Source organism: Hemiscyllium ocellatum, assembly GCF_020745735.1.
Source record: "Hemiscyllium ocellatum isolate sHemOce1 chromosome 27 unlocalized genomic scaffold, sHemOce1.pat.X.cur. SUPER_27_unloc_8, whole genome shotgun sequence".
Lineage (NCBI taxonomy): Eukaryota > Metazoa > Chordata > Chondrichthyes > Orectolobiformes > Hemiscylliidae > Hemiscyllium > Hemiscyllium ocellatum.
In genome coordinates this window covers 1-21404 of record NW_026867517.1, presented here as the reverse complement: position 1 = coordinate 21404, position 21404 = coordinate 1, and the positions used below count along the sequence as shown (strand labels likewise).

The window sequence follows — 21404 nt, the reverse complement described above, 5'->3', positions numbered from 1 at the left end:
GATGGTCCAGGTAAATTTAAGAGAGTGGAACGTGTTGGTAAAGTTGATGAATTGCTCAATCTCCTCGCAAGAGCACGAGGTGGCGCCAATGCAGTCATCAATGAAGCGGAGGAAGACATGGGGAGTGGTGCCGGTATAATTCCGGAAGATGGACTGTTCTACCTAGCCAACAAAGAGACAGGCATAGCTGGGGCCCATACGGGTGCCCATGGCTACCCCTTTGGTCTGGAGGAAGTGGGAGGATTCGAAGGAGAAATTGGTAAGTGTGAGGACCAGTTCAGCCAAATGAATGAGAGTGTCGGTGGAAGGGTACTGTTGGGGACGTCGGGATAGGAAGAAACGGAGGGCTTGGAGGCCCTGGTCATGGGGGATGGAGGTATCGATGGACTGGATACCCATGGTGAAGATGAGGCGTTGGGGGCCGGGGAAACTGAAGTCTTGGAGGAAGTGGAGGGTATGGGTGGTGACTCGAACGTATGTGGAGTGTTCCTGGGCTGGGGGGATAGGACAGTGTCGAAGTAGGTATAGATGAGTTCAGTGGGGCAGGAGCATGCTGAGACAATGGGGCAGCCAGGCTGGTCAGGCTTGTGGATCTTGGAAAGGAGGTAGAACTGGGCAGTGCAGGGTTCCTGGGCTATGAGGTTGGAAGCTGTGGGTGGGAGATCTCCTGAGGTGATGAGGTTCTGTATGGTCTGGCCGATGATGGTTTGGTGATGGGGGGTGGGGTCATAGTCTAGGGGGCAGTAGGAGGAGGTGTCCTCGAGTTGGCCTCTGTCTTCAGCGGTGTAGAGGTCAGTGCACCAGACTACCACTGCACCCCCTTTATCTGCTGGTTTGATGGTGAGGTTGGGATTGGAGCAGGGGGAGTGGAGGGCTGTGCGTTGTGAGGATGAAAGGTTGGAGTGGGGAGGGAGTAGACAGGTTGAGGTGGTTAATGTCCTGGTGGCAGTTGGAAATGAAGAGATCGAGGGTAGGTAATAGGCCAGCACGGGGTATCCAGGTGCCAAAACGTCGATTTTACTGCTCCTCAGATGCTGCCTGAACTGCTGTGCTTTTCCAGCACCACTAATCCAGAATTTGTCTCTTTAAATCCTTCCGAGCTGATCTGTAACTCTCCATCGCCTCATCTGAACCATCTTGCCTCATCAACACAAAAGCCTCCTTCTTCTTTGTAAGAAGAGATGCAATTTCTGTTGTAAACCACGGTTCCCTTACCATATCACTGACTCCCTGCCTGACAGGGACATACCTATCAAGGACATGCAATATCTGTTCCTTAAACCAGCTCCACATTTCCACTGTCTGCACGCCCTGCATTTTGCTACTCCATTCTATGCATCCTAATTCCTGCCTAATCGCATTATAATTGCCCTTGCCCCACCGACAACTCTTGACCTGTGGCATGTACATAAACCTTTTCATCGCTAAAGTAAACGTAACTGAATTATGGTCACTCTCTACAAATTGCTCATCTACCACTATATCAAACACCTGGCCTGGTTCATTACCAAGCACCAGACCCAATGTGGCCTCTTGTCGGTCCTTCGACATACTGTGTCAGGAAACCCTCCTGTACACATTGGACAAAAACAGACCCGTTCAACGTACTAGAGTTATAGCATTTCCAGTCAAAGTTGGGAAAGTTAAAGTCCCCCATAATGGCCACCCTGTTCCATTCACTTCTACCCAGAATAATTTTGCTTATCCTCCCTTCCACCTCCCTGGAACTCTGCGGAAGCCTATAAAAAAAACTCGAAAATGAACCCCAATTATCCAAGAACCTGAAGCCCTCCCTCCTACACCATCCTTGCAGCCACATGTTCAGTTAGACCTATGCACTCTAGTTTTTGACTCCCCCCACCCCAGGTAAAGGACCTTTCATATTTACCCTATCAATGCTCCTCATGATTTTATGAAGTTCTATAAAGTCATCCCTCAGCCTCCAAAGCTCCAGGGAAAATAGCTCGTGTCTGTCCAGCCTTTTCCTTGCCCTCAAACTCTCCAACCCCGGCAGCGTCCTTGTAAATCTTTTCTGAACCCTTTCAGTATTCCTACAGCTTTGTAACCTCTGAACACGACTTTTAAAAATACTTATAATTCTGGTATTACTACAAGGAAATGAAACCAGTTGGGCATGACCTTCCCATAGCAATTTGTCTTGGCTGTCCTTCGTTAACTGGTGCTTTTCTTGTACAAAGAAATTGCGGCATATGATTGTTGCAAACATGTGCAACATTTTCTCACCGTCCCTGATGTCACTTGGACCGAGTAATTGATTACATGCGAGAAGGCAGCTGAGGGTCAACCCCACACTGTAGTAGGTCTGGAATCACATGGTCCCTGGTGCACGCACAGTGTTAAAGAATAGTAGATTTTCCTCCATAAAGGAATAATTTCACATCGATCAATAATGGTTGGTGAAACAGCACAGTTCTGGCAACATCTACAAAGAGATTAGTGTTAATGTTTTGTGTCCAATGGCCCTTCAAAACTGGCTGGATTCAAAACACTAACTGTTTTCTCTCCACAGATGCTGCCAGATCTGCTGCAATGCCCCAGCAATGTGCCTGTTGTTTCCGATGTCCAACATCTGCCGTTCATTGTTTTCATCAATAATGGTTTCCTGGTGGCCAGTACTGAGACAAACTCTCACTTCCAGATCTTTTTATTAGTTGAACATAAATTCCACGAGCTGCCATGATGGGATTTGAATTTTTGTTGTCAGAAGACCTAGATCTCTGGGTTACTCAACCATTATCACTAGATCACAATCTTCACTTCAGTGACAATTTTCTGCTGAATATTTTCCTTTATTCATTCATGGGATGTGGCACGTTATCTCCCAGAAATACCAAGGGCCATTTCAGAGGCAGTTACGAGTTAATCACATTACCGTGGATCAAGATTGACACAATCGCCAAACTGGGTAAGGACTAAAGATTTCCTTCCTTAACAAGATAGGTCCTTATATCAATTGCTAAGATCACCAAAGCAGCGATAAGCGTTATATTCCAGATATATTAATTGATTCCAAAGTGCATCGGGGACATAGCAGCATCAATTTGAATCTCCAGATGTTAAATCCAGTAACAATGCCAAAATGCCACCAACTCCGTCCAATCTCTAATTTCCAACACTGACTGGCCTGTAGTTGCCAGTTGTATCCTTTTCTCCTTTATTCTTAACTATTTAATTCAGCTCATTGAATCAATTCTGCCATTTATTCAGATCACGTTTGCTCTGGTAAACATCAACTCCACTTCCTGCTATTTCCACATAATCCTCAATTTCCTCACTAGTTAAACAAAAACTGACAGCCTTGAATGTACTTAACGACCCAAGCTCAACAACCCTCTGGAGTAACATGTTCCACAGATTTACTGCCCTCAGTAAAAATTCCTATCTGTCTTCAACATGCAATCTCTCATTTGCAGGTTATTCCCTCTGGTGCTATATTCACCCACAAAGGTAAACTTTTCCACATCAAGCCTGTCAAGTCTCCTCAGAATCGTTTATGTGAAAATAAGGTTACCTCTAAATCTTCTCACTTCTAATAAGTATAGGCCCAACCTATTCACTTCTCTTCATATGATATTCTTTTCATCCTAGTCAACCTTCTCTGGACTGCCTCCAAAGCCAGTATATCTTTCCTTGGGTAAAGGACCCACCCAGTGTTCAGTTGTGGCCTGACTGGTGCCTGACATAGGTTCACTATAACCTCCCGACCTTTACACTGTATTTAAAGGTAAACCTCCCATTTGCCTTCCCTATTTTTCACTGAACTTGGAGGAAGAGATGCATGGGTATGGGCTTCCAAATCCCTCTATTCAACAGATTTCTCCATTTAACATTCAGCACTGTTCCTCCTGGCAAAGTGCACAACCTCATTTCCCCAAATTCTATTCCATTTGCCATTTGCTTAACCTGTCTATAAACCTCTGCAGATGTTTCATGTCTTCTCACCACCTGCCTTCCCATCAACCATCTTTTTTGCAATCTTGACAATAGTGCATTCACTTTACTTATCCAAGTAAATAATTGTAAATAATACATATTGTAAATAATTTTGGCCCCAGCACTAATCTCTGTGGCACACTACTGGTTACAATTTGCTATCCTGAACATGCCCCTTATCCCAATTGTATCATTGGTTAGCCAATCCTCTATCCATGCCTCTTTGCTTATTATTTCATGAGATGTGAATATCATTGGCTCTGCCAACAACCCTTCCCAAACTGTCCTTGAAAAAGTGGCGCTGAGCTGCCTCTTAAATTGCTTCACATTATGATGTGGTCTGCAATAATGTTCAGGAGCGAGTTCCAGGTTTTTGATCAATAACAAAGAAGCAATGCGATATATTTCACAGTTGGAATGCTGTGTTCACACTTACCTGCTCTTGGTGGTTGAGGTGATGGCTTGGAAGTGCTTTTGAAGAGCCACTAATTAATCAAGCAAGACTGATAGATTGTGGCCAGAGATTCTGTTTTTTGACTTTCATCATCAATTTACATTCTTTCCAGCCAAGATTTTAGTCTCAAACTGCCACAGAATGCCTCCTGTTTTAGCTTCAATCAACTATAATAATATGACGATTCTTGGGATGATTTTTCACACCTGAGTGCAAAATAAATACAGATAATTTTTTCCAGCTTTGGTGGAACAAAAAAACAGCAAATTAGTGGATAATTACAGTTAGTGCAAACAAAGCTAGCGATCAATAAAGACTAAGCCTGTTCACTTCAATGGCCAAATTACATTTTGAAAACCAAGTACACTCAGACAACATGTCAAAGTGGTTCCTAGGAGGAGAAATGGGGCATTGAAGAGGAGTGAAATGATTACTTTTGGTAACCGCCACCATTGTCCGAAAAACAGGTTGAAAGGATTCTTAAAAGGTAGGCAAAAAAGTGGAGTTGTATAACACTTCAGACACCGCAAAGTGTAAGACCACTTTCTAGTGGAAGAAAAAGACATTTCTTATTTCTAGAAGAACGGGGGAACAAATGGGGAATAAATCTGAATTGGGAACTCTTTCTTATTAAGGATGCTCCTTCACCACAGTCTTGGTTTGCAGCATAAGTTCTTCATCAGGAATGAAGGTTGGTCCAACGGGGCTGAGAGATAATTGGGAAGGGGATGGGGATGGAGGGGAGGTAACTGTGAATGAAATAGGTCGATGGAGGTGCTGATTTATCATGAGAGGTAAGACAGGAGAGTGGAGCGAATAGGTAGGAAGCAAGATGAAAATGTAAGACAGCTCAAGAGGCCAATGCCGAGTTGGAAAGTTGGATCTGGGACAAGGCACGTGGTGTGGGAGTGAGGGTGGGGGGAAATATGGAAACTGGTGAAATCGACATTGATCCCATGTAGTTGGTGGGTCCCAAGGCGGAAGATGAAGTGTTCTTCCTACAAGCGTCAGGTAGCTAGAGCTTTGAGGGGATGCGGCACAGGACTTGCATGCCCTTGACGGAATGGGAGGGAAAGTTAAAATATTCAGCCACAGGGCGGTGGGATCGTTTAGGTTTGGAGTCCTAGAGCTGTTCCCTGAAATGTTCTGCAAGTTGGCATCCAGTCTCCCCAATGTGGCAGAGCAATGGATATATAAATAAATCTTATAAACAAATTGTGTAAATTTTAGCATGCCAGAGTTGTTATCTTCAATGAAGATAACGAAAATATTAATAAAATTGGGTGACTGTTTGAAATTGTTGGTCAGGCTCAACTCATCCCCTTGAAATGAGACAATGCCATTGATAGCGGTGAACTGCTCTTTTTGCTGTAAAATCACAAGTTCTTGATTTATTTTCACAACTTACTGGTATTCACACCTGCACATTCAATGTCACACTCTGACATCAGAAATGAAATTACACCATTAATTTTGACTGACAATATTCAAACAAACAAATTAATAGCACACAGTGAATACCAAGTCGGATAAATATGAAATCAAATTTGACCCAAAAAAAATACAATCAAGATGGGAGATAAGAAATGGGGAAAGGGCAGAAGGCAAGAAATGCAGCATCATAGAATGTGTTCCTCCAGGGAGTGTATTTTACCAACTACAACTGCTAAATATAAACAAACATTCTGACATGATCCTCCAGTTTTAAGGTGAACCAAATCCCCATACAGTAGGTTACATTTAAATAAGTTAATCGATACAAGCCTGGAGCAAATCCAGCCTCCAGTTGGGCACCCCCCACTTTGGAGCTCGGAGATTCCTCCAGGTCCAGGGGGTTGGTGAGTTCCTGGGCTCCAGCTGCCACTGTCACTCCTCTACTGAAGAAGCTTTGGGAAGCAGATGCAAAGGCATGATACAGAACAGAGTACCCTTGCAAAGGAAAGCAACTTTTGGAGACATTGAGCAATAGCATCATATGGTTTTGACCAATCGACCTCTGGGTTATGTGCCCAGCACACTCATGCTGCAGTACTCTGCTTCAGTGCTCCCAGTCGCTGGATTGTGGATCAGTTTAAAGTCGATCCTATATCTCTGATAACATCGCTACACAAGGCAGTGAAGAAAGGTTTAGGCACACTAACCTTCATCAGTTAGGGAATTGAGTATAGATGTTGGCAAGATATAGTGTAGTTGTACAGAATGTTGATGAGGCTGCACCTGGAATATTGTGATCAGTTTTGGTCCCCTCGGTATCGTGTGACTTCTGACATCTTCAACTCTGGGTTTGTGTTGAACTTGATAGGATATTTTGTCCAACTCAGCATGTTTAAACAGTATCGCTCGGAGGGAGTCATTTGAGGAGGTGATTTCAACAAGATTGAAGTATTCAAAGTTACTTGGACTCTCTTTTAAACTTACATGAGGAACAGTAGTCAGAGACACATACAACATGGAAACAGACCCTTCGGTCCAACTTTTCCATGCTGACCTGATATCCTAAATTAATCTAGTCCCATTTGACAGCACCTGACCCATATACCCTGGCAGCTCATTTCATGTATGTACCACCCTCTGCATGAAGAAGTTGTCCCTTTAATATATTTCGCCTCTCACCCTAAACCTATGCCCTCTAGTTTTGGGGTCCTCCATCCCAGGGAAAATACCTTGTCTTTTACCCTGTCCATCCCTCTCATGAATTTGTAACCTCTATTAGGTCACTCCTCTACCTCCGATGCTCCAGTGAAAACAGCCCCAGCCTATTCAGACTCTCCCTGTAGCTAAAACCCTCCAAACCCCAGCAACATTCCGTAAATCGTTTCTCATAGAGAAGTCAACTTTTCAGTCCTGAAGAAGGGTTAATACCCAAAATGCTGACTACTCCACATCCTGGTGCTGCCTGGCTTGCTGTATTCTCCCGACCTCCTGCTTGCCTACTTCAGGTTGCAATATGTAGTGCCTCAGTGGTTACCACTGCAGCCTCACAGCACCAGGGACCCAGGTTTGATTCCAGCCAGTGAGGAGTTTGCACATTCTCCCAGTGTCTGCATGTGTTTTCTCACGGTGGTCCTGTCCAAACAAATGCAGGTCTGAGGTTTGATGAAGGCCTTCCTGCACTTAGAGCAACTGAGCAACCTCTCCCCACTGTGGACCCACCAGTGGGCCAGCAAGTCAGAAGAAAGAGCAAAGCCCATTCTGCATTCGTGGCAGAAGAATGCCTCTCCTCGGTATGGACCCACTGGTGTCTCGGCAGGTGGGAAGAACTGCTGAAAGCCATCTCGCACTCAGGGCATGAGAACAGCCGTCCCGGGTGTGGACCAATTGCTGCGTCCGCATGGCAGAGGAATCACTAAAGGCCTTCCCGCACTCACGGCAGCAGAAGGGCCTCTCCTCTCTGCGGACTCATTGGTGCTTCAGAACCCTTTCAAATTTCACAATATCCTTCTGATAGGAGGGAGACCAGAATTGCACACAATATTCCAAAAGTATTCCACAATATTCCAGTGTCCTGTCCAGCCACAACGTAACTTACCAACTCCAATACTCAAGTCAGAGGATTGCGGAATTTTTAAAACTCACAAAATAAAATAGCAAAAAATGGAAGGACAAACCGAATTTTTGAAGTCAACTTGGAAGCATATTTGAGAAATCGGCGGACTGGGTTTATTAGGTACCTGTTCTCCTTAAATACACTATATACATCTTTGTCTTCTGCTCTTCACAGTTTCTCTGTGCTGCAGTGTGTCGTGGCTCGTTGAAATAATGTCCTGATGCAGCTTAATAGAACATAGAACATAGAAAATTACAGCGCAGTACAGGCCCTTTGGCCCTCGATGTTGCGCCGATCCAAGCCCACCTAACCTACACTAGCCTACTATCCTCCATATGCCTATCCAATGTCCGTTTAAATGCCCATAAAGAGGGAGAGTCCACCACTGCTACTGGCAGGGCATTCCATGAACTCATGACTCGCTGAGTCAAGAAGCTACCCCTAACATCTGTCCTATACCTACCACCCCTTAATTTAAAGCTATGCCCCCTCGTAATAGCTGACTCCTTAGGTGGAAAAAGGTTCTCATTGCCAACCCGATCTAAACCCCTAATCATCTTGTACACCTCTATCAAGTCACCCCTAAACCTTCTTGTCTCCAATGAAAAAAGCCCCAAGTGCCTCAGCGTTTCCTCATACGATCTTCCTACCATACCAGGTAACATCCTGGTAAACCTCCTCTGCACCTGTTCCAGTGCCTCCACACCCTTCCTATAGTATGGCGACCAAAACTGCACACAATACTCCAGACGCGGCCGCACCAGTGTCTTATACAACTGCAACACAACCTCAGGACTCCGGAACTCAATTTCTCTACCAATAAAAGCTAGTACGCCATATGCCTTCTTCACAGCACTTTCAGAGATCTGTGTACATGGCCACCAAGATCCCTCTGCTCATCCACACTACCAAGTATCCAACCATTAGCCCAGTAATCCATCTTCTTGTTACTCTTAACCAAAATTGAACTCCATTTGCCACCTTTCTGCCCAGCTCTGCAGCTTAACTATATCTCATTGTAACCTGCCACATCCTTCCTCACTGTCAACAACTCCACTGACATTCGTATCATCCGCAAACTTGCTCACCCAACCTTCTAGCCCCTCCTCCAGGTCATTTATAAAAATGGCAAACAGCAATGGTCCCAAAACAGATCCTTCCGGAACACCACTAGTAACTGCACTCCAAGATGAACCTTTACCATCAGCTATTACACTCTGTCTTCTTCCAGCCAGCCAATTCCTAATACAAACCTCCAACGCACTCTCAATGCCATACCTCCGTATTTTTTGCAGTAGCCAACCATGGGGAACCTTATCAAACGCCTTACTAAATTCCATATACACCACATCTACCGCTTTACCCTCGTCCACCTCCTTAGTCACCTTCTCAAAGAATTCAATAAGGTTTGTGAGACAAGACCTGCCCTTCACAAAACCATGCTGACTATCCTTGATCACATTATTCCTATCCAGATGTTCATAAATCCTATCCCTTACAATTTTCTCTAAGACTTTGCCCACAACAGAAGTGAGACTCACCGGCTATAGGAACTAGTGTTATCCCTACTCCCCTTCTTGAACAAGGGAACCACCTTTGCTATCCTCCAGTCTTCTGGCACTATTCCGGTAGACAACGAGGTTATAAAAATCAAGGCCAATGGGTCTGCAATCTCCTCCCTTGCTTCCCAGAGAATGCTAGGATATATGCCATCAGGCCCAGGGGACTTATCTATTTTCACCCTTTCCAGAATTTCCAATATCTCTTCCCTACATACCTCAAAGCCATCCATTAAAATTAATTGTGACTCAATATTCATATCGGCAACAATGTCCTGTTCCTGAGTGAATACTGATGAAAAGTATTCATTCAGTGTCTCCCCAATCTCTTCGGCCTCCATGTGCAACTTCCCACTACTATCCTTGACTGGACCTATTCCAACCTGAGTCATTCTTTTATTCCTGACATACCTATAGAAAGCCTTTGGGTTGTCCCTTATCCTACCAACCAAGGACTTTTCATGTCCCCTCCTTGCTGCTCTTAACTCTCTCTTTAGATCCTCCCTGGCTACTTTATAACTCTCAATTGCCCCAATTGAACCTTCACGCCTCATCTTTACATAGGCCGCCCTCTTCGCTTTAACAAGGGATTCCAATTCATTATTAAACCACGGCTCCCTCACACGACGTTTTCCTCCCTGCCTGACAGGTACATACTTATCAAGGACACTCAATAGTTGCTCCTTGAACAAGCTCCACATATCGATTGCACCCTTCCATTGAAGTCTACTTTTCCAAGCCACACGTCCTAAGTCATGCCTCACCGCATCATAATTTCCCTGCCCCCAGCTATAACTCTTGCCCTACAGTGCACACGTATCCCTCTCCATCACCAGAGTAAAAATCACCGAATTGTGGTTACTGTCCCCAAAGTGCCCACCTACCTCCAATTCTAATACCTGGCCTGATTCATTACCCAGAACCAAATCCAGTACGGCCTCACCTCTTGTTGGCCTGTCAACATATTGTGTCAGGTAACCCTCCTGCACACAACAGATAAACACCGACCCATCTAACGTACTCGAGCTATGGCTTTCCCAGTCAATATCTGGAAAGTTAAAGTCCCCCATAACAACCACCCTATTACTTTCCCTCTTCTCCTGAATCACCCTCTCAATCCTTTCTTCTACGTCTCTAGGACTATTAGGAGGCCTATAGAAAATCCAAACAGGGTGTCCTCCCCTTTCCTATTTCTAACTTCAGCCCAACGTACCTCAGATGGCGAGTGTTCATCCATCGTCCTTTCCACCGCTGTAATACCATCCTTGACAAGCAATGCCACACCTCCCCTTCTCTTACCCCCATGTCTGACCCTACTAAAACATTTAAACCCTGGAACCTGCAACAGCCAATCGTGTCCCTGTTCTACCCATGTCGCAGTAATAGCCACAACATCAAAATCCCAGGTACCAACCCACGCTGCAAGTTCACCTATCTTATTTCGTATACTTCTCGCATTGAAGTATACTTCAATGTCACATTGCTGTTTAGAGGCACCCTCCTTCAAGATTGATGCCAAGCTCCTAATCTCCCTACACTCAAGGTCCTGCACCCTAAATCTACAGTCTAGGTTCCCATGCGCCTGCAGAGTTAGTTTAAACCCCCTCCCCCAAAGATACCTAGCAAACGTCCCCCCAAGGATACTGGTGCCCCTCAGGTTCAGGTGTAGACTATCCTGTTTATAGAGGTCCCACCTTCCCCAGAAAGAACCCCAGTTATCCAGATACCGGAATCCCCCCCTCCTGCACCATCCCTGTAGCCACGCATTTAACTGTTCTCTCTCACTATTCCTCGACTCACCATCACGTGGCACAGGTAACAAACCAGAGACAACAACTCTGTTTGTTCTAACTTTGAGCTTCCAACCTAGCTCCCTGAAAGCCTGCCTAACATCCTCATCCTTCTTCCTACCTATGTCGTTGGTGCCAATGTGGACCACGACTTCGGGCTGCTCCGCCACCCCCTTAAGGACTCGGAAAACACGATCAGAGACGTCACTTACCCTTGCACCTGGGAGGCAACATACCAATCGTGAGTCTCTCTCGCCCCCACAAAACAGCCTATATGTGCCACAAAATATCGAGTCCCCAATAATTATTGCTCTGCTCTTCTCCAACCTTCCCTTCTGAGCAACGGGAACAGGCTCCGTGCCGGGGCCTGAACCCCATTGCTTACCCCTGGTAAGTCTTCCAACACACAAGTATCCAAATACATTGATGGATTACATTGATGGATGTACCGGTGAAAGTCTTCTTTCTGCCGCAGCCCAGGTTCGATTCACGGGCAGCGAGGAAATTTTCAGCAGAGCTACCAAGCGGCGTCGATGTCTCCCTGGTGGTCTAGTGGTTAGGATTTGGCGCTTTTACCGCCGCGACCCGGGTTCGATTCCCGGTCCGGAAAGCAGTTTTCAGCGAGTCAGAGGGCCCTCTATTCGTCTTAAACGCACTGCACAGTTGTTTATTGATCTTCGTCGTTCCTGTGTGCTGCAGTGTGAAATAGCATCCTGATGCAGATTTGCTTGCGTGCGTTGGGATGATTGCTTCTGCAGCTGCAAACGAGTGAACAATCTTCACTCTCTCGGCGGAGCAGATCAGGGCTGTTTGGCAGTGACTGTTTGTAGACGCGGTTACCTTTGTTTAACAATTTAAATTTAATTTTTTTTATGTATCCCTTGCTCCAGATGTGATGTCTATAACATTGGGGAGACTGGAGAGTCATGTCACATCTCCGGGACTCACCTGCGCGCCTTTATTGGAAAAAAGCGCGGAGCGGACCCGGAAGCTGGTGTAGCGCAAGCTAACCTGGGTAGGTTTTTTTTCCCAATAAAGGCGAGCAGGAGAGTCCCAGAGATGTGACTTGACTCTCCAGTCTCCCAATGTTACAGAGATCGCATCGGGAGCAATGGATACATTAAAAAAATTAAATTTAAATTGTTAAACAAAGGTAACCGCGTCTACAAACAGACACTGCCAAACAGCCCTGATCTGCTCCGCCGAGAGAGTGAAGATTGTTCACTCGTTTGCAGCTGCAGAAGCAATCATCCCAACGCACGCAAGCAAATCTGCATCAGGATGCTATTTCACACTGCAGCACACAGGAACGACGAAGATCAATAAACAACTGTGCAGTGCGTTTAAGACGAATAGAGGGCCCTCTGACCCGCTGAAAACTGCTTTCCTGACCGGGAATCGAACCCGGGCCGCGGCGGTAAAAGCGCCAAATCCTAACCACTAGACCACCAGGGAGACATCGACGCCGCTTGGTAGCTCTGCTGAAAATTTCCTCGCTGCCCGTGAATCGAACCTGGGCTGCGGCAGAAAGAAGACTTTCACCGGTACATCCATCAATGTAATTTTCTTGTATCCCTTGCTCCAGATGTGATGTCTATAACATTGGGGAGACTGGAGAGTCATGTCACATCTCCGGGACTCACCTGCGCGCCTTTATTGGAAAAAAGCGCGGAGCGGACCCGGAAGCTGGTGTAGCGCAAGCTAACCTGGGTAGGTTTTTTTTCCCAATAAAGGCGAGCAGGAGAGTCCCAGAGATGTGACTTGACTCTCCAGTCTCCCAATGTTACAGAGATCGCATCGGGAGCAATGGATACATAAAAAAAATTAAATTTAAATTGTTAAACAAAGGTAACCGCGTCTACAAACAGACACTGCCAAACAGCCCTGATCTGCTCCGCCGAGAGAGTGAAGATTGTTCACTCGTTTGCAGCTGCAGAAGCAATCATCCCAACGCACGCAAGCAAATCTGCATCAGGATGCTATTTCACACTGCAGCACACAGGAACGACGAAGATCAATAAACAACTGTGCAGTGCGTTTAAGACGAATAGAGGGCCCTCTGACCCGCTGAAAACTGCTTTCCTGACCGGGAATCGAACCCGGGCCGCGGCGGTAAAAGCGCCAAATCCTAACCACTAGACCACCAGGGAGACATCGACGCCGCTTGGTAGCTCTGCTGAAAATTTCCTCGCTGCCCGTGAATCGAACCTGGGCTGCGGCAGAAAGAAGACTTTCACCGGTACATCCATCAATGTAATTTTCTTGTATCCCTTGCTCCAGATGTGATGTCTATAACATTGGGGAGACTGGAGAGTCATGTCACATCTCCGGGACTCACCTGCGCGCCTTTATGGGAAAAAAGCGCGGAGCGGACCCGGAAGCTGGTGTAGCGCAAGCTAACCTGGGTAGGTTTTTTTTCCCAATAAAGGCGAGCAGGAGAGTCCCAGAGATGTGACTTGACTCTCCAGTCTCCCCAATGTTACAGAGATCGCATCGGGAGCAATGGATACATAAAAAAAATTAAATTTAAATTGTTAAACAAAGGTAACCGCGTCTACAAACAGACACTGCCAAACAGCCCTGATCTGCTCCGCCGAGAGAGTGAAGATTGTTCACTCGTTTGCAGCTGCAGAAGCAATCATCCCAACGCACGCAAGCAAATCTGCATCAGGATGCTATTTCACACTGCAGCACACAGGAACGACGAAGATCAATAAACAACTGTGCAGTGCGTTTAAGACGAATAGAGGGCCCTCTGACCCGCTGAAAACTGCTTTCCTGACCGGGAATCGAACCCGGGCCGCGGCGGTAAAAGCGCCAAATCCTAACCACTAGACCACCAGGGAGACATCGACGCCGCTTGGTAGCTCTGCTGAAAATTTCCTCGCTGCCCGTGAATCGAACCTGGGCTGCGGCAGAAAGAAGACTTTCACCGGTACATCCATCAATGTAATTTTCTTGTATCCCTTGCTCCAGATGTGATGTCTATAACATTGGGGAGACTGGAGAGTCATGTCACATCTCCGGGACTCACCTGCGCGCCTTTATGGGAAAAAAGCGCGGAGCGGACCCGGAAGCTGGTGTAGCGCAAGCTAACCTGGGTAGGTTTTTTTTCCCAATAAAGGCGAGCAGGAGAGTCCCAGAGATGTGACTTGACTCTCCAGTCTCCCCAATGTTACAGAGATCGCATCGGGAGCAATGGATACATAAAAAAAATTAAATTTAAATTGTTAAACAAAGGTAACCGCGTCTACAAACAGACACTGCCAAACAGCCCTGATCTGCTCCGCCGAGAGAGTGAAGATTGTTCACTCGTTTGCAGCTGCAGAAGCAATCATCCCAACGCACGCAAGCAAATCTGCATCAGGATGCTATTTCACACTGCAGCACACAGGAACGACGAAGATCAATAAACAACTGTGCAGTGCGTTTAAGACGAATAGAGGGCCCTCTGACCCGCTGAAAACTGCTTTCCTGACCGGGAATCGAACCCGGGCCGCGGCGGTAAAAGCGCCAAATCCTAACCACTAGACCACCAGGGAGACATCGACGCCGCTTGGTAGCTCTGCTGAAAATTTCCTCGCTGCCCGTGAATCAAACCTGGGCTGCGGCAGAAAGAAGACTTTCACCGGTACATCCATCAATGTAATTTTCTTGTATCCCTTGCTCCAGATGTGATGTCTATAACATTGGGGAGACTGGAGAGTCATGTCACATCTCCGGGACTCACCTGCGCGCCTTTATGGGAAAAAAGCGCGGAGCGGACCCGGAAGCTGGTGTAGCGCAAGCTAACCTGGGTAGGTTTTTTTTCCCAATAAAGGCGAGCAGGAGAGTCCCAGAGATGTGACTTGACTCTCCAGTCTCCCCAATGTTACAGAGATCGCATCGGGAGCAATGGATACATAAAAAAAATTAAATTTAAATTGTTAAACAAAGGTAACCGCGTCTACAAACAGACACTGCCAAACAGCCCTGATCTGCTCCGCCGAGAGAGTGAAGATTGTTCACTCGTTTGCAGCTGCAGAAGCAATCATCCCAACGCACGCAAGCAAATCTGCATCAGGATGCTATTTCACACTGCAGCACACAGGAACGACGAAGATCAATAAACAACTGTGCAGTGCGTTTAAGACGAATAGAGGGCCCTCTGACCCGCTGAAAACTGCTTTCCTGACCGGGAATCGAACCCGGGCCGCGGCGGTAAAAGCGCCAAATCCTAACCACTAGACCACCAGGGAGACATCGACGCCGCTTGGTAGCTCTGCTGAAAATTCCTCGCTGCCCGTGAATCGAACCTGGGCTGCGGCAGAAAGAAGACTTTCACCGGTACATCCATCAATGTAATTTTCTTGTATCCCTTGCTCCAGATGTGATGTCTATAACATTGGGGAGACTGGAGAGTCATGTCACATCTCCGGGACTCACCTGCGCGCCTTTATGGGAAAAAAGCGCGGAGCGGACCCGGAAGCTGGTGTAGCGCAAGCTAACCTGGGTAGGTTTTTTTTCCCAATAAAGGCGAGCAGGAGAGTCCCAGAGATGTGACTTGACTCTCCAGTCTCCCCAATGTTACAGAGATCGCATCGGGAGCAATGGATACATAAAAAAAATTAAATTTAAATTGTTTAAACAAAGGTAACCGCGTCTACAAACAGACACTGCCAAACAGCCCTGATCTGCTCCGCCGAGAGAGTGAAGATTGTTCACTCGTTTGCAGCTGCAGAAGCAATCATCCCAACGCACGCAAGCAAATCTGCATCAGGATGCTATTTCACACTGCAGCACACAGGAACGACGAAGATCAATAAACAACTGTGCAGTGCGTTTAAGACGAATAGAGGGCCCTCTGACCCGCTGAAAACTGCTTTCCTGACCGGGAATCGAACCCGGGCCGCGGCGGTAAAAAGCCAAATCCTAACCACTAGACCACCAGGGAGACATCGACGCCGCTTGGTAGCTCTGCTGAAAATTTCCTCGCTGCCCGTGTGAATCAAACCTGGGCTGCGGCAGAAAGAAGACTTTCACCGGTACATCCATCAATGTAATTTTTCTTGTATCCCTTGCTCCAGATGTGATGTCTATAACATTGGGGAGACTGGAGAGTCATGTCACATCTCCGGGACTCACCTGCGCGCCTTTATGGGAAAAAAGCGCGGAGCGGACCCGGAAGCTGGTGTAGCGCAAGCTAACCTGGGTAGGTTTTTTTTCCCAATAAAGGCGAGCAGGAGAGTCCCAGAGATGTGACTTGACTCTCCAGTCTCCCCAATGTTACAGAGATCGCATCGGGAGCAATGGATACATAAAAAAAATTAAATTTAAATTGTTAAACAAAGGTAACCGCGTCTACAAACAGACACTGCCAAACAGCCCTGATCTGCTCCGCCGAGAGAGTGAAGATTGTTCACTCGTTTGCAGCTGCAGAAGCAATCATCCCAACGCACGCAAGCAAATCTGCATCAGGATGCTATTTCACACTGCAGCACACAGGAACGACGAAGATCAATAAACAACTGTGCAGTGCGTTTAAGACGAATAGAGGGCCCTCTGACCCGCTGAAAACTGCTTTCCTGACCGGGAATCGAACCCGGGCCGCGGCGGTAAAAGCGCCAAATCCTAACCACTAGACCACCAGGGAGACATCGACGCCGCTTGGTAGCTCTGCTGAAAATTTCCTCGCTGCCCGTGAATCAAACCTGGGCTGCGGCAGAAAGAAGACTTTCACCGGTACATCCATCAATGTAATTTTCTTGTATCCCTTGCTCCAGATGTGATGTCTATAACATTGGGGAGACTGGAGAGTCATGTCACATCTCCGGGACTCACCTGCGCGCCTTTAGGGAAAAAAGCGCGGAGCGGGACCCGGAAGCTGGTGTAGCGCAAGCTAACCTGGGTAGGTTTTTTTTCCCAATAAAGGCGAGCAGGAGAGTCCCAGAGATGTGACTTGACTCTCCAGTCTCCCCAATGTTACAGAGATCGCATCGGGAGCAATGGATCCATAAAAAAAATTAAATTTAAATTGTTAAACAAAGGTAACCGCGTCTACAAACAGACACTGCCAAACAGCCCTGATCTGCTCCGCCGAGAGAGTGAAGATTGTTCACTCGTTTGCAGCTGCAGAAGCAATCATCCCAACGCACGCAAGCAAATCTGCATCAGGATGCTATTTCACACTGCAGCACACAGGAACGACGAAGATCAATAAACAACTGTGCAGTGCGTTTAAGACGAATAGAGGGCCCTCTGACCCGCTGAAAACTGCTTTCCTGACCGGGAATCGAACCCGGGCCGCGGCGGTAAAAGCGCCAAATCCTAACCACTAGACCACCAGGGAGACATCGACGCCGCTGGTAGCTCTGCTGAAAATTTCCTCGCTGCCCGTGAATCGAACCTGGGCTGCGGCAGAAAGAAGACTTTCACCGGTACATCCATCAATGTAATTTTCTTGTATCCCTTGCTCCAGATGTGATGTCTATAACATTGGGGAGACTGGAGAGTCATGTCACATCTCCGGGACTCACCTGCGCGCCTTTATGGGAAAAAAGCGCGGAGCGGACCCGGAAGCTGGTGTAGCGCAAGCTAACCTGGGTAGGTTTTTTTTTCCCATAAAGGCGAGCAGGAGAGTCCCAGAGATGTGACTTGACTCTCCAGTCTCCCCAATGTTACAGAGATCGCATCGGAGCAATGGATACATAAAAAAAATTAAATTTAAATTGTTAAACAAAGGTAACCGCGTCTACAAACAGACACTGCCAAACAGCCCTGATCTGCTCCGCCGAGAGAGTGAAGATTGTTTCACTCGTTTGCAGCTGCAGAAGCAATCATCCCAAACGCACGCAAGCAAATCTGCATCAGGATGCTATTTCACACTGCAGCACACAGGAACGACGAAGATCAATAAACAACTGTGCAGTGCGTTTAAGACGAATAGAGGGCCCTCTGACCCGCTGAAAACTGCTTTCCTGACCGGGAATCGAACCCGGGCCGCGGCGGTAAAAGCGCCAAATCCTAACCACTAGACCACCAGGGAGACATCGACGCCGCTTGGTAGCTCTGCTGAAAATTTCCTCGCTGCCCGTGAATCGAACCTGGGCTGCGGCAGAAAGAAGACTTTCACCGGTACATCCATCAATGTAATTTTCTTGTATCCCTTGCTCCAGATGTGATGTCTATAACATTGGGGAGACTGGAGAGTCATGTCACATCTCCGGGACTCACCTGCGCGCCTTTATGGGAAAAAAGCGCGGAGCGGACCCGGAAGCTGGTGTAGCGCAAGCTAACCTGGGTAGGTTTTTTTTTCCAATAAAGGCGAGCAGGAGAGTCCCAGAGATGTGACTTGACTCTCCAGTCTCCCCAATGTTACAGAGATCGCATCGGGAGCAATGGATACATAAAAAAAATTAAATTAAATTGTTAAACAAAGGTAACCGCGTCTACAAACAGACACTGCCAAACAGCCCTGATCTGCTCCGCCGAGAGAGTGAAGATTGTTCACTCGTTTGCAGCTGCAGAAACAATCATCCCAACGCACGCAAGCAAATCTGCATCAGGATGCTATTTCACACTGCAGCACACAGGAACGACGAAGATCAATAAACAACTGTGCAGTGCGTTTAAGACGAATAGAGGGCCCTCTGACCCGCTGAAAACTGCTTTCCTGACCGGAATCGAACCCGGGCCGCGGCGGTAAAAGCGCCAAATCCTAACCACTAGACCACCAGGGAGACATCGACGCCGCTTGGTAGCTCTGCTGAAAATTTCCTCGCTGCCCGTGAATCAAACCTGGGCTGCGGCAGAAAGAAGACTTTCACCGGTACATCCATCAATGTAATTTTCTTGTATCCCTTGCTCCAGATGTGATGTCTATAACATTGGGGAGACTGGAGAGTCATGTCACATCTCCGGGACTCACCTGCGCGCCTTTATGGGAAAAAAGCGCGGAGCGGACCCGGAAGCTGGTGTAGCGCAAGCTAACCTGGGTAGGTTTTTTTTCCCAATAAAGGCGAGCAGGAGAGTCCCAGAGATGTGACTTGACTCTCCAGTCTCCCCAATGTTACAGAGATCGCATCGGGAGCAATGGATACATAAAAAAAAATTAAATTTAAATTGTTAAACAAAGGTAACCGCGTCTACAAACAGACACTGCCAAACAGCCCTGATCTGCTCCGCCGAGAGAGTGAAGATTGTTCACTCGTTTGCAGCTGCAGAAGCAATCATCCCAACGCACGCAAGCAAATCTGCATCAGGATGCTATTTCACACTGCAGCACACAGGAACGACGAAGATCAATAAACAACTGTGCAGTGCGTTTAAGACGAATAGAGGGCCCTCTGACCCGCTGAAAACTGCTTTCCTGACCGGGAATCGAACCCGGGCCGCGGCGGTAAAAGCGCCAAATCCTAACCACTAGACCACCAGGGAGACATCGACGCCGCTTGTAGCTCTGCTGAAAATTTCCTCGCTGCCCGTGAATCGAACCTGGGCTGCGGCAGAAAGAAGACTTTCACCGGTACATCATCAATGTAATTTTCTTGTATCCCTTGCTCCAGATGTGATGTCTATAACATTGGGGAGACTGGAGAGTCATGTCACATCTCCGGGACTCACCTGCGCGCCTTTATGGGAAAAAAGCGCGGAGCGGACCCGGAAGCTGGTGTAGCGCAAGCTAACCTGGGTAGGTTTTTTTCCCAATAAAGGCGAGCAGGAGAGTCCCAGAGATGTGACTTGACTCTCCAGTCTCCCAAATGTTACAGAGATCGCATCGGGAGCAATGGATACATAAAAAAAAATTAAATTTAAATTGTTAAACAAAGGTAACCGCGTCTACAAACAGACACTGCCAAACAGCCCTGATCTGCTCCGCCCGAGAGAGTGAAGATTGTTCACTCGTTTGCAGCTGCAGAAGCAATCATCCCAACGCACGCAAGCAAATCTGCATCAGGATGCTATTTCACACTGCAGCACACAGGAACGACGAAGATCAATAAACAACTGTGCAGTGCGTTTAAGACGAATAGAGGGCCCTCTGACCCGCTGAAAACTGCTTTCCTGACCGGGAATCGAACCCGGGCCGCGGCGGTAAAAGCGCCAAATCCTAACCACTAGACCACCAGGGAGACATCGACGCCGCTTGGTAGCTCTGCTGAAAATTTCCTCGCTGCCCGTGAATCAAACCTGGGCTGCGGCAGAAAGAAGACTTTCACCGGTACATCCATCAATGTAATTTTCTTGTATCCCTTGCTCCAGATGTGATGTCTATAACATTGGGGAGACTGGAGAGTCATGTCACATCTCCGGGACTCACCTGCGCGCCTTTATGGGAAAAAAGCGCGGAGCGGACCCGGAAGCTGGTGTAGCGCAAGCTAACCTGGGTAGGTTTTTTTTTCCCAATAAAGGCGAGCAGGAGAGTCCCAGAGATGTGACTTGACTCTCCAGTCTCCCCAATGTTACAGAGATCGCATCGGGAGCAATGGATACATAAAAAAATTAAATTTAAATTGTTAAACAAAGGTAACCGCGTCTACAAACAGACACTGCCAAACAGCCCTGATCTGCTCCGCCGAGAGAGTGAAGATTGTTCACTCATTCGTTTGCAGCTGCAGACACAATCATCCCAACGCACGCAAGCAAATCTGCATCAGGATGCTATTTCACACTGCAGCACACAGGAACGACGAAGATCAATAAACAACTGTGCAGTGCGTTTAAGACGAATAGAGGGCCCTCTGACCCGCTGAAAACTGCTTTCCTGACCGGGAATCGAACCCGGGCCGCGGCGGTAAAAGCGCCAAATCCTAACCACTAGACCACCAGGAGACATCGACGCCGCTTGGTAGCTCTGCTGAAAATTTCCCACGCTGCCCGTGAATCGAACCTGGGCTGCGGCAGAAAGAAGACTTTCACCGGTACATCCATCAATGTAATTTTCTTGTATCCCTTGCTCCAGATGTGATGTCTATAACATTGGGGAGACTGGAGAGTCATGTCACATCTCCGGGACTCACCTGCGCGCCTTTATGGGAAAAAAGCGCGAGCGGACCCGGAAGCTGGTGTAGCGCAAGCTAACCTGGGTAGGTTTTTTTTTCCCAATAAAGGCGAGCAGGAGA

General features: G+C 47.3%; 12 non-coding genes across 12 annotated transcripts; 1 reads left to right on the top strand and 11 right to left on the bottom strand.

The window, feature by feature from the left end:
* The first annotated feature begins 11842 nt into the window (after positions 1–11842).
* trnak-uuu (transfer RNA lysine (anticodon UUU)) lies at positions 11843–11914 on the top strand. Its single transcript has one exon. It is a non-coding gene; the product is annotated as a tRNA-Lys (tRNA).
* A 773-nt stretch (positions 11915–12687) lies between these two features.
* On the bottom strand, positions 12688–12759 carry trnak-uuu (transfer RNA lysine (anticodon UUU)). The gene has a single exon. It is a non-coding gene; the product is annotated as a tRNA-Lys (tRNA).
* A 623-nt stretch (positions 12760–13382) lies between these two features.
* Positions 13383–13454, bottom strand: trnak-uuu (transfer RNA lysine (anticodon UUU)). The gene has a single exon. It is a non-coding gene; the product is annotated as a tRNA-Lys (tRNA).
* A 624-nt stretch (positions 13455–14078) lies between these two features.
* trnak-uuu (transfer RNA lysine (anticodon UUU)) lies at positions 14079–14150 on the bottom strand. The gene has a single exon. It is a non-coding gene; the product is annotated as a tRNA-Lys (tRNA).
* Positions 14151–14774: 624 nt separating this feature from the next.
* Positions 14775–14846, bottom strand: trnak-uuu (transfer RNA lysine (anticodon UUU)). The gene has a single exon. It is a non-coding gene; the product is annotated as a tRNA-Lys (tRNA).
* A 624-nt stretch (positions 14847–15470) lies between these two features.
* On the bottom strand, positions 15471–15542 carry trnak-uuu (transfer RNA lysine (anticodon UUU)). Its single transcript has one exon. It is a non-coding gene; the product is annotated as a tRNA-Lys (tRNA).
* Positions 15543–16864: 1322 nt separating this feature from the next.
* trnak-uuu (transfer RNA lysine (anticodon UUU)) lies at positions 16865–16936 on the bottom strand. The gene has a single exon. It is a non-coding gene; the product is annotated as a tRNA-Lys (tRNA).
* A 624-nt stretch (positions 16937–17560) lies between these two features.
* On the bottom strand, positions 17561–17632 carry trnak-uuu (transfer RNA lysine (anticodon UUU)). The gene has a single exon. It is a non-coding gene; the product is annotated as a tRNA-Lys (tRNA).
* Positions 17633–18256: 624 nt separating this feature from the next.
* On the bottom strand, positions 18257–18328 carry trnak-uuu (transfer RNA lysine (anticodon UUU)). The gene has a single exon. It is a non-coding gene; the product is annotated as a tRNA-Lys (tRNA).
* A 1319-nt stretch (positions 18329–19647) lies between these two features.
* Positions 19648–19719, bottom strand: trnak-uuu (transfer RNA lysine (anticodon UUU)). Its single transcript has one exon. It is a non-coding gene; the product is annotated as a tRNA-Lys (tRNA).
* Positions 19720–20342: 623 nt separating this feature from the next.
* trnak-uuu (transfer RNA lysine (anticodon UUU)) lies at positions 20343–20414 on the bottom strand. Its single transcript has one exon. It is a non-coding gene; the product is annotated as a tRNA-Lys (tRNA).
* A 628-nt stretch (positions 20415–21042) lies between these two features.
* On the bottom strand, positions 21043–21114 carry trnak-uuu (transfer RNA lysine (anticodon UUU)). The gene has a single exon. It is a non-coding gene; the product is annotated as a tRNA-Lys (tRNA).
* Positions 21115–21404: the final 290 nt, after the last annotated feature.